This window comes from Rhagoletis zephyria, unplaced genomic scaffold (genome assembly GCF_001687245.7).
Source record: "Rhagoletis zephyria isolate East Lansing unplaced genomic scaffold, Rhagoletis_zephyria_1.1 Rzeph_scaffold_00737, whole genome shotgun sequence".
Lineage (NCBI taxonomy): Eukaryota > Metazoa > Arthropoda > Insecta > Diptera > Tephritidae > Rhagoletis > Rhagoletis zephyria.
Genome location: NW_016157821.1, coordinates 15,497 through 32,242, shown reverse-complemented (window position 1 = coordinate 32,242; position 16,746 = coordinate 15,497). Strand labels below are relative to the sequence as shown.

The 16,746-nt window shown below is 33.2% G+C and overlaps 1 protein-coding gene across 2 annotated transcripts in view; it reads right to left on the bottom strand.

Annotated features, from left to right (window-relative positions):
* The window catches only part of LOC108361336 (restin homolog), a 135,340-nt gene extending 119,534 nt beyond the window's left edge, over nt 1-15,806 (bottom strand). The window contains exon 1 of one of the 2 annotated variants that reach the window (XM_017613933.1): nt 15,497-15,806. The gene's annotated coding sequence lies outside the window, so the exon portion shown is untranslated. The remainder of the gene's footprint in view (nt 1-15,496) is intronic. The other variant, XM_017613932.1, reaches the window with a different exon arrangement.
* Nucleotides 15,807-16,746: the final 940 nt, after the last annotated feature.

Below are 16,746 nucleotides of genomic sequence, written 5' to 3'. Positions count from 1 at the left end.
AGGGAAATTTGAGCAAAAATCAAAATTTTTTGATTTTCTGGCCGCCATGTTGATGTTTGATCAAACCGCTTGCGTTGTGTATAGCAAAATCGCCTCATTCGCAACGAAATTTTCACCGACATGATAAAAATATAGTAAGGTAGACCGCTGAGAGCAACTTTTAAAATTCTTGACGTTTGCAACAATTTAATTCTTTAAAATTTCTACACAAACTCACACACACATTTTCATTTTCAATCTCAAGCAACAACACCCAACAAGCATTTCAGTAAATGTTTTTAAAAATAACTTAAAGTAAGTTTGCTATAATAAGCGTCAAATAAGCATTTTTAATATTAAGCTTATTAAAGTTTTTTCAAATAAACCTTTAATAAGTTTTGAGAGCGAATGTTTATAAATAACTTAAACTTATAAATGAAATACAAATGCCAACGACATGAAGTAGTAAATATAACATTTTTTCAATCGTAAGTGACGTGTTTACGTTTTATAAAATATATTATTAAAAGAAAAAATTAAATAAAACCGATGCGGTAAAAAAAAAATCCAATCCAGGACCCGCTGCGCTAATCGGTGGAGCATTCGAGTCTTCAAATGATGAGTTCTCCTTATCCTTTCTTAGTTTAACATTCAATTAAAAATGTATAAATTTTTTTCAGAAAAGTTCATCAATGAGAATGGCGGCGATGAAGCGGAATATATAGCTGCATCGATGTCGTTTTTCCAATTTGCCAATAACCGCATGTAATTGAAAGCACGCCACAAGATGTAATAATTAACTTTTTTATGCTTAATTTTTGTGTGTTATCGTGAATTTGTATGCGAAAATGTCTATTCCCTATTTATATTTTCGCGACTGTAGATAAGTCCGCCGAAAATACGCATTTCGTTTAGTCTCTAGATGTTAAGCAATCTATGTATGAGTTTTTAATGAAATATCTTTAAATAAAGGGTTATAAAAATGTTTATAAATAGCTTTCTTTTGAAAATTTTTAGTAAGTTTATATTCATACGCTTAGAAACAACTTTTTTTGAACCTTTATTATAAGTTTACACTTTTACGCTTATAAAAAGCTTTCTTTTGAACATTTATTACAAGTTTATATTTCTACGCTTATAACCAATGTTCCTTTTCGATTATATTACGCTTACTTTCAAGCGTTTTATAAACAAAAAATCAACGTTTTGTAAGCTTAATGTTTATAATTGAAAACTAAAAAAAAACTTTCTTTAAGTTTATTTTGCTTGTTGGGCAATTTCGAACAATTTCAATTTTTATTTTCACTTTTATATGATTTTAAAATGTTGGCAAATTGGGAGAACGGTTCTACCTTGCTATGTTTTTATCATGTATTACCGCCCTATTCCCACAACACTGACAAAATTCATCATATGATTATTGTCACAATTACTGCGCCTAAAACATAATATAAACATTGTTTCGCCGTTGTCACCTACTCAGTGGGTCATAACAATAAGGGCCGGTTGTTCAATGTCTGGTTATCACTACTTGCCGGTTAAACATCATTAACTGACAATTGTCATACGACAGCTTAAAATAAATTTGCGGCATAGTATTAGGCGCAGTAGTAAAGGCAATAGTCAGCCACTGAGTTTTGTCAGCGGTGTGGGAATAGGGCGGTTAGACTATTGTAAAGCTCAAATTAGTCAAGTACGTAAACCTACCGGTACGTAAACCGGAGTCAGCTGACACGATCTGCCTTAAGCGGAAATTAGTCAAGAACGTAAACCTACCGGTACGTAAACCCGAGTCAGCTGACACGATCTGTCTTACCAAAGCGCCATGTAAATGAAAACTCAATACCGCAGAATTTTTCTGTAGTTGTAGCCCGTAGCGCAGAAATCTGCGGAATTTAGATTTTTCCGTATCAGCTGATTTCTCGTTCTTTAGATGGTTGCCACTTCGTCAGTTTTACAGATGGTAAAAAAGATATAAGTTCCTATTCAAAATATGTTTAAAATATTTGAAATTTACTATTGATTAAGGTTTTTATTGAAAACTAAGTAGTTTATATTGAGCTAAAATCTATTATAGCACGAAAAATTGTAATTGAAAGGGTAAGTTTATGAAAAGGCATTGATGAGTGGCAACAGTGCAGTAAGCAACACTGAGGGCTCCAGTAATCGACACAATTCTGCGTATACAGACTGCGTTTAAGTATACGTTCTGCGTTCGCGACTAATTTCAACTTTACCAAAGCGCAATGTAAATGAAAACTCAACACCGCAGAATTTTCTGTAGTTGTAGCCCGTAGCGCGAAATCTGCGGAATTTAGATTTTTCCGTAACACCTGATTTCCTCCTTCTATAGATGGTTGCCACTTCGTCAGTTTTGCTGATAGTTAAAAAGGTTATAAGTTCCTATTCAATATACATCTAAAATATTTATGGCCTTATTCATAAAAAATAAAGTAGGTTTAAAGAGCTTTATAAATTGACGTTTTCAAAAATTTTTCAATTTATAAACCTTTTTTAAAGCAACTTTATTTTTTATGAATAAGGGCCTTAAAATTTACTATTGAATAACGTTTTTTGATGAAAACTAAGTAGTTTATATTTAGCTGCGATCTATTATAACACGAAAAATTGTAGTTGAAAAGGTAAGTTTGTGAAAAGGCATTGATGAGTGGCAACACTGTGGTAAGCAACTCTGAGGGCTCCAGTAATCGACAAAATTCTCGTATACTGACTGCGTTTAAGTACACGTTCTGCGTTCTCGACTAATTTCAGCTTAAATATTTCGCGCCAAATTCTTAATGCGTTCCAGAACATATACGATTTAGGGTCAAAACATCGCCGCTCCATTATGTTCTTACCCTTACAGGTTTAGCAGGATTTTGTCCACATTCGTTCCTGTAAAAATTTTAATAGCACAAATTAGCAGGAGCCAAAAATATAAGAGCGTAAGATCGAGAGAGAGCTGTTGTTGTTGTTGTAGCAGCATACAAATTCTCCAAAGATTTTTGTAGTGAACACCGAGTGCAAAACTCACAACCAAAAACTCACCGACTAAAATTCAGTGAGCTTTTCGGAAGAGAAGTGTACACAATTTTGACAGTTAAAACTCATTCTCACACATGCTGAATCGCAAAATGAGGAAGTGTACACAATTTTGACAGCTAAAACTCATTCTCACTCTTCCTGAATCGCAAAATGAAGAGTTCACACAATTTTCAGTGTACACTTGAAAACTCACAGTTACAGAATAGAGCCCCTGGAGTGACAGTCCTTGGCCAGATATAAATCTGGGTCTTTCCGGTTACGTAGACCCGACAGTCGTGGGAACGTCGAGAGGGAGCTGTTAGTTTCTGCTGGTTTTTTGGTTTAAGAAACGCTTTCCAGCAGAAATTAGTGATAATTTGTGAGAATTATCTGAAATTAGACTGAAAATCTGAAACTCTGAGCTATAAATTATAAAATTGCGGTATGTTCAATGAAATACATCGTTTTACGTATAGTAAGCAGTTTAAAAAACTAGTAAAGTTTAGTAATGCTAATACTAGCTGTTGTGCAAGTAAAATTTACGCCTCGACTAAAGTTTGGTATACAGAATTGGCTAGTTGAAAATTTGCAAAATAAAAAAGCTTTCGACCAGTGCATTTGATCCAGTGAAACGTATTTTTAAGCAATTGGATACAATGCTTTTAGTGCCCAGTGCATTTGCATATCAACCCACCACATTTAACTTTGTTTTTGGTACCTTAACCAGCCAGGTACACATAGCTTTTATTTGCAAGTAAGGAAAACCTAATGACTCCTTTTTCAGTGTTTTTGTTGCACGGTCAACCGCTTTTCTACCTCCAAGTTTAACCAAGTGTGCCACATTGACCGGTGCAAATTTTATGGAGAAAATGCTGCGGTCATCGTCCACCTCGCAATTGCCGGAAAGAGTTAAAAACTTTTATGCAAATGCAAATTAAGGATTTAAATAAATCCTCAAATAACTGAGGTGTGTGTAACCAACAACATTAAGAACCCTTGATAAAAAAATATTACTTTTAATTAGATCTACTCAAAACGATGGAACATTTTTATTTCGTTTAGCTGAATTCCTTTTTCAAGCTTTTATTTAACTTGCTCATCCCGCGGAAATTTCTAATCGATGTCAATTTCCCCACTCATAATATCATGCAAAAACAACAGACCCGAAATAGTCCGCCTACTACGTAGAGTTTGCAAGCTAATCAACTTGCAGCGAGATATATATGGTGGAGTAGGATTATCAAACCTAATTTGAGCCAAACCAAATTTTAAAAAACATTTTTGTACGCGCTCAATCCTATTATGGTGAACTTCGTAAGAAGGATTCCATATTATAGAGGCATATTCCAGTTTGGACCTGACAAACGCATTATATAAAAGCTTTCTTGTATAGGGGTCCTTGAAATGGGCACTATTTCGCTTAATGAAAGCTAATGACGAGAACGCTTTGGGAATAATATAATTGATATGTTCGACAAATGTGAACGCTGAATCAAACACGACACCTAGATCCTTAATTTTGGTACTCAACTTCAGGACAACATTTGAAATAGAGTAAGACGATAGTAAGGGGGAACGAGACTTGCAATAAGTTACAGAAAAACATTTATTTGTATTAAGTGTTAATTTATTACGACAACACCACTCACAAAAATTATTAAGCTCGGCTTGAAGAACACCAATATCAGAGGCATTTTCAATTTTTTTAAAAACCTTCAGGTCATCTGCGTATAACAGGTATTCACAATGATTAAAACAAGCACTGGAATCGTTCATAAAGAAAACAAAGAACAAAGGGCCCAAAATACTTCCTTGCGGAACTCCCGAGGTCGCAGTAAAAGGGGAGGAGCTAATCCCATCGACAACAACTTTATTTACTCTATTGCAAAGATAAGACTTTATCCAGGACAGAAAGCTTGAGTGAATACCCAAATGTTTTAACTTTTGCAGGAGTAAATTATGTGACACGCGATCAAAAGCTTTAGATATATCAGTGTATATGGTATCAACCTGGTAGCCACCCACAAACGCTGATATACAATAATTTGAAAAAACGGCTAGGTTAGTCACGGTAGAGCGCCCTGGTACAAACCCATGTTGAGAGGGGGATATTGATTGTTTAATGGCAAATGAAAGTTTACTACTAACAATTTTTTCAAATAATTTCGCAATATTAGGAAGCTTAGAAATAGGCCGATAATTCGAAATGTCACTTTTGTCACCTGTTTTAAAAATAGGAGACACAGAGGTGATTTTCCAATCATCCAAAAAATGACCTGACGCTAGTGATAAGTTAAATAAGAGAAGCAATGGCTCGGAAATAGATGCGATGCATTGCTTAAGAAAATAAGACGAGATTTGATGAACATCCGCTTGTTTGGAGGTCTTTAAGCTTCTTATACCGTAAAAAATATCATCTTCCGATAACATCAAAGATCCGAAATCTAACGATGCAGGACTATTATTGTAGGTAGCCTCACCACTCGAAGAATAATCAGTCACAAAATTTGATTTGAAAAAATCAGCAAACAAATTTGCTGTGTCATTCATTGAGGATGACTGCTTCCCTTCGTAATGCATGGAAATTGGAAATGCCGATGAAGTACGCTTGGAGTTGATAAAGGTCCAAAAAGCTTTTGGATTAGTTTTGATGTTATTTTCGAAACCCATTAGGTATTTGTTATATAAAAACTTGTTTAAACAATTGAAATCAGCCATATATTTCTCAAACAATACTTTATGCTGCATACTACCACTATTTTTAAAAAATATTACATAGTTACATCCCATTTGAAATGAACCGAGCCGCGGTTTAGAGATACTCATATGTAATTCGTTCTTGTACCAGTACAAGTTTTTTTCTGAGCGGTTCGAGCCAGTGATGGAAAATTTGGCACAATAGTGCCATTTTTGGCACTTTCATTCACAAGGGCACTTTTGGCACAATTCATTCAGTGTTGGTACAATCATAAATTATAGAAATTTAGCCAGTATATAACAAACAATCATATATTACTCCTAGATTTGAAAAGTGAAAATTAAAATCACTTAAAAGTCAAATAAGGGTCATTATATAAAATTAATACAAATTATTCAATGTTAAGAAGAATAGTCAAAACTGGTCAAAATGACGCACTGCTATTATTTCGCATATAGGTATGTTTGTATACGTGTAAACAAGTCCGAGTAGCTTTATTTCAGTGTTTTCCCCCTTCTTAATTGGAATATTGTGTTATTTTACTATGATTTTACTCTAATAATTCAATAAAGCACATTAAAAATACTATTTCTAAAAATACATATGTACATACTTATGTAGTTCTTAAAAAGCCTTTAAAGAAAGCAATTTAAATTTTGTGGCACTTTCATCTCCTTTTTGGCACTATTTACGCAGTCCATTAGGCACATATTGAAATTTTGGAATTCCATCTCTGGTTCGAACGATTGAACCGAACCGCATTCATTTCTGGCGGCTTGCTTGGCGACCTGCTTGGGACAAGCAAACAGAAATTATGGACGCTTGCACACCATTAGCTTCATGATAAGTGCGTTAATGAAAGGAAAATACAGAGCAACAAGAGCGGAGCCAAGTAAACAAAACGCTTTGTTATCATCAGATTAAAATTGCTGATAATATGGGCATAGCATTTATTGCAGTGCCTCTCTTTAATGCCAACCCGATCTGCACGCTAAACTGATAATGTTTATATTTAAATGTGTGAATGCTTTTGTGAAACGCTGTGGCGAAGTTCGTCGCGGAAAGCTATCATCACTCGGGCGATACACAGGAAAAGAAAAATAAAACAAAAACAAATACATACATACATAAGTATGTAGTACAATATGATAATATTTATGTCACGGCAGCTACAGTACACATTTGTATATACAACATTTGTGTAAATATTTAACGAATTTGCACATATTTTGACTGTTTACATGTATTCACATTTTTTAGCCCTTTTGTGAGCTAAACAAGAAAACACAAGGAAAAAAATTTAAGTAGAATGTCAATGGTTTTTGGTATTGCATAGCATAAACCAGGGATGTTGGGAATATTTTCATTCGCATTCGTTATGCGCACACCTAGATCTAAAGTGAGCTAACTAAAATTCGGAGAGCGAAATTTAACTGCTTGTGGATCGTACAGATTCAACGCAATTAATACAAAAATAGGTATAGCCGTAGTTTTTTAGGTAATGAATAAAATATTTACATTAATTTATTTATGCAAAAAAATTGCCCAAATATTTTTTTGAGTTGATCGCACTTTAGATCTAGGTGTGCGATATGTTAAAGGTTGTTTCAATTTAAAGTTTAGTGTTTTACAGGAAAAACAACCCTTGTGCGCTGCTGCATGTCGTAGAAAATATAAATATTTACTAGATATAGATCTAATTGGGCGCCCCAAATGTGATCGCATTATTTGTTAACGTTTGCACTTTTTCCTCTTTTTGTGATGACCTGTAAAATATTTCAGTGTTATTCATATTTTACGTAGTTGTATTAATAGTTACATATTTTAGTTAATTTTTGTACTTTGTTCGTCGAAAGTGAGCAATTTTTCAGTGCAGCCGGCCTTATATACGAGCCTCTAAGAAATCGCCTCATGGGAGAAAAAGCAGCAAAACTACTTTTCTGAAATGTGATATGCCCCTTTTGACTACTACGTTAAATCACTGTATAGGTTAAGCACTGGTTCAATGTTCTAATAATTTATAAAACCATGACTTAAATTGATTAAAGCTTTTTAATGTTATTCCTAACATACGCGTTCCGAAAATTCGTACATATTTTTCACCCATTAACGAGAAAATAAATAATTATTTTTATTATGCGATTGCATTATAAAAATTAGATACTAATTTTTCTAAATTATTCCTTATGTATGTAGGTTCCTGCCTTAAGTTGCGCTTCGCAGATTAATATACAAGTAACATGTCAATTATACAAATAAATGACTTTAAATGTATACCTAATTTCCAGAATTTGCCAGAGTAGTATTTTAAGTATGTATGTATGTACCAGGGTTGTTGCGAATATTCGCATTCGCATTCGCAACCGCGGAGCTTCCGCATTAATTTTAACATTCGCATTCGCTTTCGCATTCGCAAAAATCAATGCGGATCTTTTGCGAATGCGTATATTGAAGGGACCGAAAATTACAGTTTTTTTACGAGTTAAACTTGGCCAAATATTTTTATTATTTTAAAAGTACTTTCCGGATAATAAACAAATCGCTTATCCAAATGAAACAAGTTTGGCATCAAATGAGGACTTAAATAGCTTTAAAACTGAAATGTCAATAAAAAAAAGTTAATTTATAACCCTAGAACAAACCTTGGTTCAGGTATGTATTTATATGAATTTCTTTAGTATTACATTATAAAAAAAAAAATTATAAATCGAGGGGGTAATCTTCGTTCGTTTTTTTCTGTTTAAAAGCTATTTCAGTCCTCTTTCATATGATACCAAATTTGGATTTGGATAAGCGGTTTGTTTATCCGGAAAGGACGTTTATTTCGGAATACAAAATATATGGCCAAATTTAACTCGTAAGAAAATAACTGTTATTTTCAATAGCTAGAATATTATGCAAGTCCACTGATAACACGTACATATACATATCTTACCAGTCACAGAAGAAAGCATTAAAAATGAATTACAAAAGCTAAAATCGAAAAACGCTAATGACGTGTTCCCCGAATTCCGAAACAACCAAAAGAATGAGAATGAAGAATTCTTTGGAAAACAACGGTGTTTAAACAACGAGCGTGCCATGATGCTAGATTGTGAAGATGGAAGTCAGGAGGATACATCCGACATTTGCGGCCCCGATGAAATTCTCAGAAAGTAATTATTGCACAGCAATAAAAATAAATAAATATAACAGAAAGTCCTCTCAACTGGTGCAGTGTCAATCGAAATGAATTTACAATTTTGTCAAGTTTCAAGTTTGTCGCCTAGAGCGAGTAGATATAAAGTGGCATAGGTTTGATTTACGACCCTTTAAAAAGTTTTTATTAAATACAATGTTCAAATTTTTAAGTTCAAGTACTAAAAAAAACATTCAGTCTTATCATGAGTTTCATTTTTCCCGGGCCGGTTCACTTTTCACTTTTGGTTTTCATGTATTTACTATGGGCGGAATACAAATTTTCGGGCGAAACTCAGGATAAGGCAGATTATTAAAAATTACTAACCTTTTTATTTTTTATTTACTTAAGTCACCTAATTTACCCACCTAAATTAGTTCTTAAAAATACATGACATCCGCATTTAAATCCGCATCAGCGAATGTTACCTTTTAAACATCCGCATCCGCATTTGCATCCGCGGATGTCTAAAATTCCACATTCGCAACATCCCTAGTATGTACAATAAGCAATTATTTTGCGTGATTTTTTATATTTTCTAAAAAGTGTAAGCTTTGGCGTCACAAAAAATGTATGGAAATTGGAAAAGTAATTACTGTTGAAATAGACCCTTCTATTCTATAAGACAATAGGTCCAAAGTTTATTTTTTACGTTGTTTGAAACACGTTGTAACATAACTACATATCTGGAGCTTGGCTGGAGAACAGGATATCTTCTTCTTCTTCTTTTTTGGCGCTGTAACCGCCTAAGCGATTTTGGCCGAGTTCAGCAAAGCACGCCAGTCGTTTCTCCTCTGTGCCAACTGACGCCAATTGGAAACGCCAAGTGAAGCCAAGTCCTTCTCCACCTGATCTTTCCATCGCAGTGGGGGCCTCCCTCTTCCTCTGCTACCACCAGCGGGTTCCGAGTTGAATACTTTCAGAGCTGGAGCGTCGGTGTCCATTCGAACGACATGACCAAGCCAGCGGAGCCGCTGTATTTTAATTCGCTGCACTATGTCCATATCGTTGTAAAGCTCATACAGCTCATCGTTCCATCGTCTACGGTACTCGCCGTCGCCAACGCGTAAAGGACCGTAAATCTTCCGCAAAATCTTTCTCTCAAACACCCCAAGAGCCGCCTCATCGGATGTTGTCATTGTCCATGCTTCTGCGCCATATACCAGCACGGGCATGATGAGTGACTTATAGAGCGTGGTTTTCGTACAGGATATAGATAAAGATATAGATAAAGAAAATGGAGGTTAAGATAGAGATGAAGATACGAATACAGATGAATTTAAGGATAAAGATAAATTAAAAATAAAGACAGAACTTAAAATTAAAATAAATCCGACCTGCGACATTTTTATACGAATTTTAATGAGAGTGAAATCACTCTTATCAGACAACGTAAAAATAAATGCTGGGTAATAACAGTTATCAAAGAACGTTGGCTAACCAGTCTTATTGGCAACGGAAAAAATATTTCGCCTTCATAACAATTATCAGGCAACGTAATAAATAAACGTTATGATATAACCCTTTTCGGCGAAATAAAAAAATGTTGTGCATCTAACTGGCCGCCTCCACAGGACATACATATACAAAGTTTATATACATACAGTCATTTGATAATTAATAGGGACACAACATTTTGACCAGTTTCGGCAATTTTTCTTTTGTTCGTTTAATGTTTTTTTTTTTTTTTATAAAAATACAGCTCACTATATAGCAAAAATCATATAAGTCCAAATTTTAAACTATGTAGAAATATTAGAAAAATACAACAAAATTTTGCAAAGAATTTTTTTTGTGGATGGTGTTATTATTTTCGAACATACTTTGTATTCAAGAAAACGCATGACACCGTGAGGCAAATAAAAAATCAACGCAATTTCTTAGCCACTTGAAACTTGCCCTTAATAAAAAGTTTGTTGTGGCTGTGAAATTTTGTTGCATTTTTCTCTAAAGTTTGAATTTTGGACTTATATAGTGTCTGTTAGATAATGAACTGTATCTTTATAAAAAAAAAAATAATAAAGATTAAACTATTACAAGAAGAATAGCCAAAGCCGGTCAAAATGTCCTGTTAATATTATTTTTCACATGACTATATCTTAGAATATAAATTTCCAATGGATACCGCTCATTGCCGTTTAAGAGCAAACCATATGTACATATATGTTAACAGAGTTTATATACATATTTTCCATCTATGCAAAAACCTCGTGGCGGCAACATTATTGATATTTTAATATAAATGCAAAAATTTAGCTGTTTTCTATTGGAATATTTGTTATTAGGTATTTGCGTTTGAAATAGCATATTTTAAAAAAAAAAATTTAAGTGTATATACAATGGCACTCACCTAAATAGCACACTTTTATTTTTTATAATATTCGCAATATTTCACGTGATAAATTTATGTCGTTATTTTTTATAAAAATATAGTATATTCTATAACATAAACCACATAAATCAAGGTTTAAAACTGTGCACAGTTCAGGAAATTTATCAAAAAATTTCATCAACCTTTTTTTCAGATTTTTTAGAAACTTACTGGGTATGAAGTTTTGGCACGGCCAATTGAATTTTCATTTATTTCATTTTCATTATTTTTTTTATAAGTTCTATATTTTTTTTACGTTGCTTTCAGTTAGTTGTTGTTGACTTTTTACTAAAATTCTACTCTAAAAATTTAAATTAACTAATAGTAAAATAAAAAATGTGATGTAAAATAAAGCAAATGAAAACAAAATAAAGTAAAATTAAATATATAGATCAAATAAAATAAAATAAATAATAAAAACAAAAAAATTGTTCGCAATCGCTCCAACCGAGGATCGAACCTGGCAGCTATAGGCTTGTAGCCCGTAACTCTTACCACTCGGCTACCGCGGACGCGGAACTCGCGCGCTTAGTTTGCTTACTTGTACAAAAGACAAAATCTGGCCGTTTTTACCAGTGTTGTAATCGAAAATTCCCCGAATCCCAGTTAATTCCCAAAAATTTCGTGCATTTGTTCGGCTGCTTATGCGCATTTTAAAGAGGAAAATGCATGAATCAAAGCAAATAAAGGCTGTTTATGCAAATAATCGAGCCCGTTTGTCAACCGTATTATACAACACATATGCACATTATAATAAAATTCAGATATTTGGTTTAACTTTTTTCGGCAAAAAGCATAAAAGGTTTTTTTTTCATATTTATAAAAAAATGTGTTCCGGTATGGACAATATGTATTATGTACCTTCAAGCCGGTTTTTATTTTAAAGGTAAAAGCAAAAGCTAGAAATTCGTAGTTTTGTAAATTTATTTCCACTTTTTGTATTTTTTTATGAAAAAATAAATAAAAATTGTTTAACGGAAGTGTTTTCATCGAAACCCTTGAGAATTTACTCAGCGAATCAATTGCTTTACTTACAAAAAATACAACATAAATAAGTTATATTTTTTTTTTTTTGAGAAAGCAATAAAAATTTTTTATTGAATCAGTTATTTGACTCAAGAAAATTTATTGCAATAAAAAGTGCTAATTGATTTTTTTTACAATCAGAATTTTGATTGCAATCGAATTCGTAGCACAATCTTTGATTGCTAAACAAAATGATTGAAAGATTTTACAGCTCTGCTATGTACATACGTCTGTATGTAATTCCCAACAGCTACCTCAAAATTAATCACATGTTTCTCAATGTTTGGAAACACCATTCTGTTTACGCACAAGGGTTTCGAAAATGTTTCTTGGTTAACTTCAAATTTGAAATTGAAACTGACACCAAAGACACGTATATAAATATTTGCATACAAAATAGTAGCGTTTGTTTACTCATTTCCAGTAAAATCAAGTAAAAATGTTTACGAATTTTCATGTTTTGGCGTTTTCGTACGCAAAAACTTGCAAAGTAGGGGAAATTGAGAGAGCGAAAAATGACAGTTGAAGTTGCAAGTTTTTACTGGATTTTACTGGATAAATTTTTACTTGTAAGAATTTGCCAGTACGAAAAACAGCTGATCGCATGTTGCTAGATGAAATTTAAACTAATAAGGAAACTGTTTGTGGGTTTTTATTGTTGAATTTCACAAAATAAACCTATTTAAATATAAAATAGATTGTTTTATTAGGAATTTGCTGCTAATAAACAACCAATTTATCAGCTGTTCATGAAACTTGCAAATTATTACTGGAATAGCGTGCGCGTACTTTTTTGCAAATTTTTTCTATGAGAGCGAATTCTTAGAAATAAAGTTACTGGAGAGTTGCTGGCAAGTTACTGGATAATTTGTAAACAAACACAACTAATATGTACGTACAAACATACATAACATTATATACTTTCAGCATTTTCAGTGTTTCATTGAGTAAATTACATATAGATGAATTTTGTATGTACAATGTACATACATATGTACATGGATACATACATACATATATAGTACAAATGCATTTCTTTCATGTAGCGAATGCTAAAGAATGTGACAAAGTAACAAAAACAAAATATGAGATCCAAGTTAAGCTTTCGAATATCGAATCAAGTTTTGATTAGACAAAATTCAAGCTTCCAGAACAGCAAAACAGAATTGATCAATCGAATTAGCAGCAAACGAGACCCGGTAGCATTTCTATGTGTGTACATTAGAGTGGTCCAAAAAGAATAAAGTCGGAATTTTAATGCCGCCACCCTCTAGGATTGTTCTGAACCGAAAAAATATACCTCTATTTTTTATTATGAAATCAAAAATTATTTGGGGAGTGCTCACAGCGTTCAAAGTTTTCCATATATTCTATATGGGGAAAACAGCTTTTCGTAGAAATGGTATAAAATTCTTGAAAATCAATATTTTTCGATCGGAAAACTGTGGTTCTCTTCAGGACACTTCCAGTATGAATATCCAATTGTTTATTTAACCATTTTTTAATATTAAAGATGTTTTATTGGTCCCTCCATTGCATTTTCTATGAAATATAGTTACCATGAAAAAATGGTTGATGAAATAATTGGGTATTATTACTGGGAATCAATCGTCTGAAGATATGCAAAGTTTTCCGATACATGGGAATCTTTGAGCGCTTTGAGCACTTCCTATTTCTGTTTTTATTTCAAAATAAAAAAATACTGGTATATTTTTTTCGGTATAGAACAATCCTAGGGGGTGGCGGCATTAAAAGTCCGACTTTATTTTTCCACATACACTTTTGGACCACTTTAGTGTGCGTACACGCATGCTTCAATCCATTAGTTTTTGATAAAAAAAAAAACACTGCAAGTCGAAACAAATATCTTAATTTGAATATGCACATTACTTTCCATTTGAATTTTTAATTTAAAAGCAGTTAGAGAAACAACTAAAAATTCATTGTGAATTTTCGGGTTGCTCTGATTGAAGTGGTTCAGCCGGAATTGTATCACAACTGATTGAATGCAAGTGCTTCCCGCAAATGGCCAAGGCCAAAAACCGGCAGCCGATTTCAAATCTGCATATACATACAGTATCGGTCATATCTATAGCACGCCATTTCAAAGTGATATTGTGTGCCACTTATGTTTATTTATTTATTTTTAAGAATTTTCAATTAAAATACAGTTCTTTCTCTAACAAACCCCATATAAACCCAAGTTTAACGATTTGCAGAAAACTTCAAAAAAGTGCAACAAATTTTCACCTAAGTTTCAAGCTTTTTTCTCGGCAGTGTTAGAATTTTTTCGAGTGCACAGTTTTTTAGCCACTGCAATTTTAGTCTGATAACGTGCAAATTTCAAGTGTCTACGAATTACCGTTAATTTTTTAGAATTTTTTTTGTCGCATTGGCTTCCATATAATGAATAAACTCAATTTATTTGTATATGGATGAAAACCGCAACACCTTTGGCGAAAAAAATTCTAAAAAATCAACGGTAACTTTCAGTCACTTGAAACTTGCACATTATCAGACTAAAACTGATTGGGCTAAAAAACTGTGTACTCGAAAAAATTCTAACTCTTCCGAGAAAAACATTTGAAACTTAGGTGAAAATTTGTTGCACTTTTTTGAAGTTTTCTACAAATTGTTAAACTTTGGTTTATATGGGGTTTGTTAGAGAAAGAACTGTATTTTAATTGAAAATTGTCAAAAATAAACAAATAAACATAAGTTGCACACAATATCACTTCGAAATGGCGTGCTGTAGATATGACCGATACTGTATGTAGGTATTTATATCGTCACTTGAGGCTGGAAAGGTGTCAAGTCCATTTTTTTTTAATTGTTCAGGAGAGACGAAAAATCGATGTAGTTTCGTATTATCTGCCATTCTGCATCAAAAACTAAATTTTGAAAAAAAAAAATGACTTGGCACTTTTTCACCTTTAGGTAGCGATATACATACATATCTCGTGCTTCCTTCGACAATCTAATACAGTGATAGAATTTTGCACAGCCATCAAATTTTGTCCGGAAAAAACTATAGGTAAGAAAAACGCCTAAACCAGCTGGAGATGATAATATGCCATGAATAAAATGCCATTTATTTGTGTTTTCATCGATAATTTACATATAATCGCGGTAAAGAAGTTTGGTACCAAAAGAACGTAATAATGTATTTCTGTTTTGGTTAACGTTAATTAACAGAATATTAAAAAATGCGTTTAATCACCTTTTAAATGATAGCTTTATGGTATTTGTAGAAAACTGAACAGCAACGAAAAGCCCCAAAATCTTAGACTCCTCTTTCTCGGAACACAAGCACTTTAATACATAAAGGTTTTATAATTTAGTATTATTTTAATCGTTTTCTTTTTTTATTTTCGCATCGAAATTTAGCCGCGTGCACGTCCGTCTCGCAAAATGTCGTTGAAGTAACTAAAAGTTTCTCCGAAGCACCTTAAACCGCTTCCTAAGCTTTATTGGCAACAACGCGAAACATACCAGCCCCGGCGATAACGAAAACAACGAAACCGCACAACCAACGTGGTCGTCGTCGTCATGACCAACATCGTTATGATGATCATTAAAGAATCATTATTCAATTTTCAATCGCCCAAGTTGTTTTGGTGAGAGACTCCAGAGCCGTTGAGCGCCTCTAGCGTTTCAATTGCGGTTCAGTGATCGGACTTATACCACATTGTGGTCGATCTGCTACTTTTCTGAGCATCTACCACATCTACCACTCAAGGTCTGAAATCTACCACATATTTGCGTTTTTGAGTAGTTTCATTTTTGCTCGACATAATTTCCTTAATTGGAAGAGCGGAAATTGTCCAATTATAAACACTGTATGGTAACAAGAATGATATAATACAAGATTCCGCATTCCCATCGGTGATGAAATTGCTCAAGTAATAGTAAACAAAGCCGAATGGGAGGATAAAATAAACTGTAAATTGGTAAATTTTCCCAATAATATATTTTTAAAATGCAAAATATATGATTTACAAAAAGGATTAGTAGCGACAATGTTAGAAAACGGCGATTTTTGTGAAAGTATTGGCAAATTTAAGTGCATCTAAAGTTTCTGGGGCGTTGTTTACTTTTACTTGAGAATTTTCAAAATCGGTAAATTTCAAGTAGCGGTTTCTGCAACGTACCACATTAGTTCGCTACATCGCGATGTGATAAAAAGAAAAGCTGGCATCACTCTGCAAGGTTGCAGAAATCTCTCAAAATATGTTCGAAAGATATCTTGATATGGAAAAAACTGCTTTACACTGTCAAGGAGAAAAATTGCCAAAACTCAACGCAATTTTTAGGAACTTTTTTTTTTAGAGTCTAAATAAAAAAGTTTGCAATTTAGATGAAACTTTGCAGAATTTTTTTAATTTTTGTACAAAGTTTGATCTAAAACCTGAGATTTACCACATTTTTTTTTGAAATCTCCACATTTTTTTCCAGATTCTACCACACAGA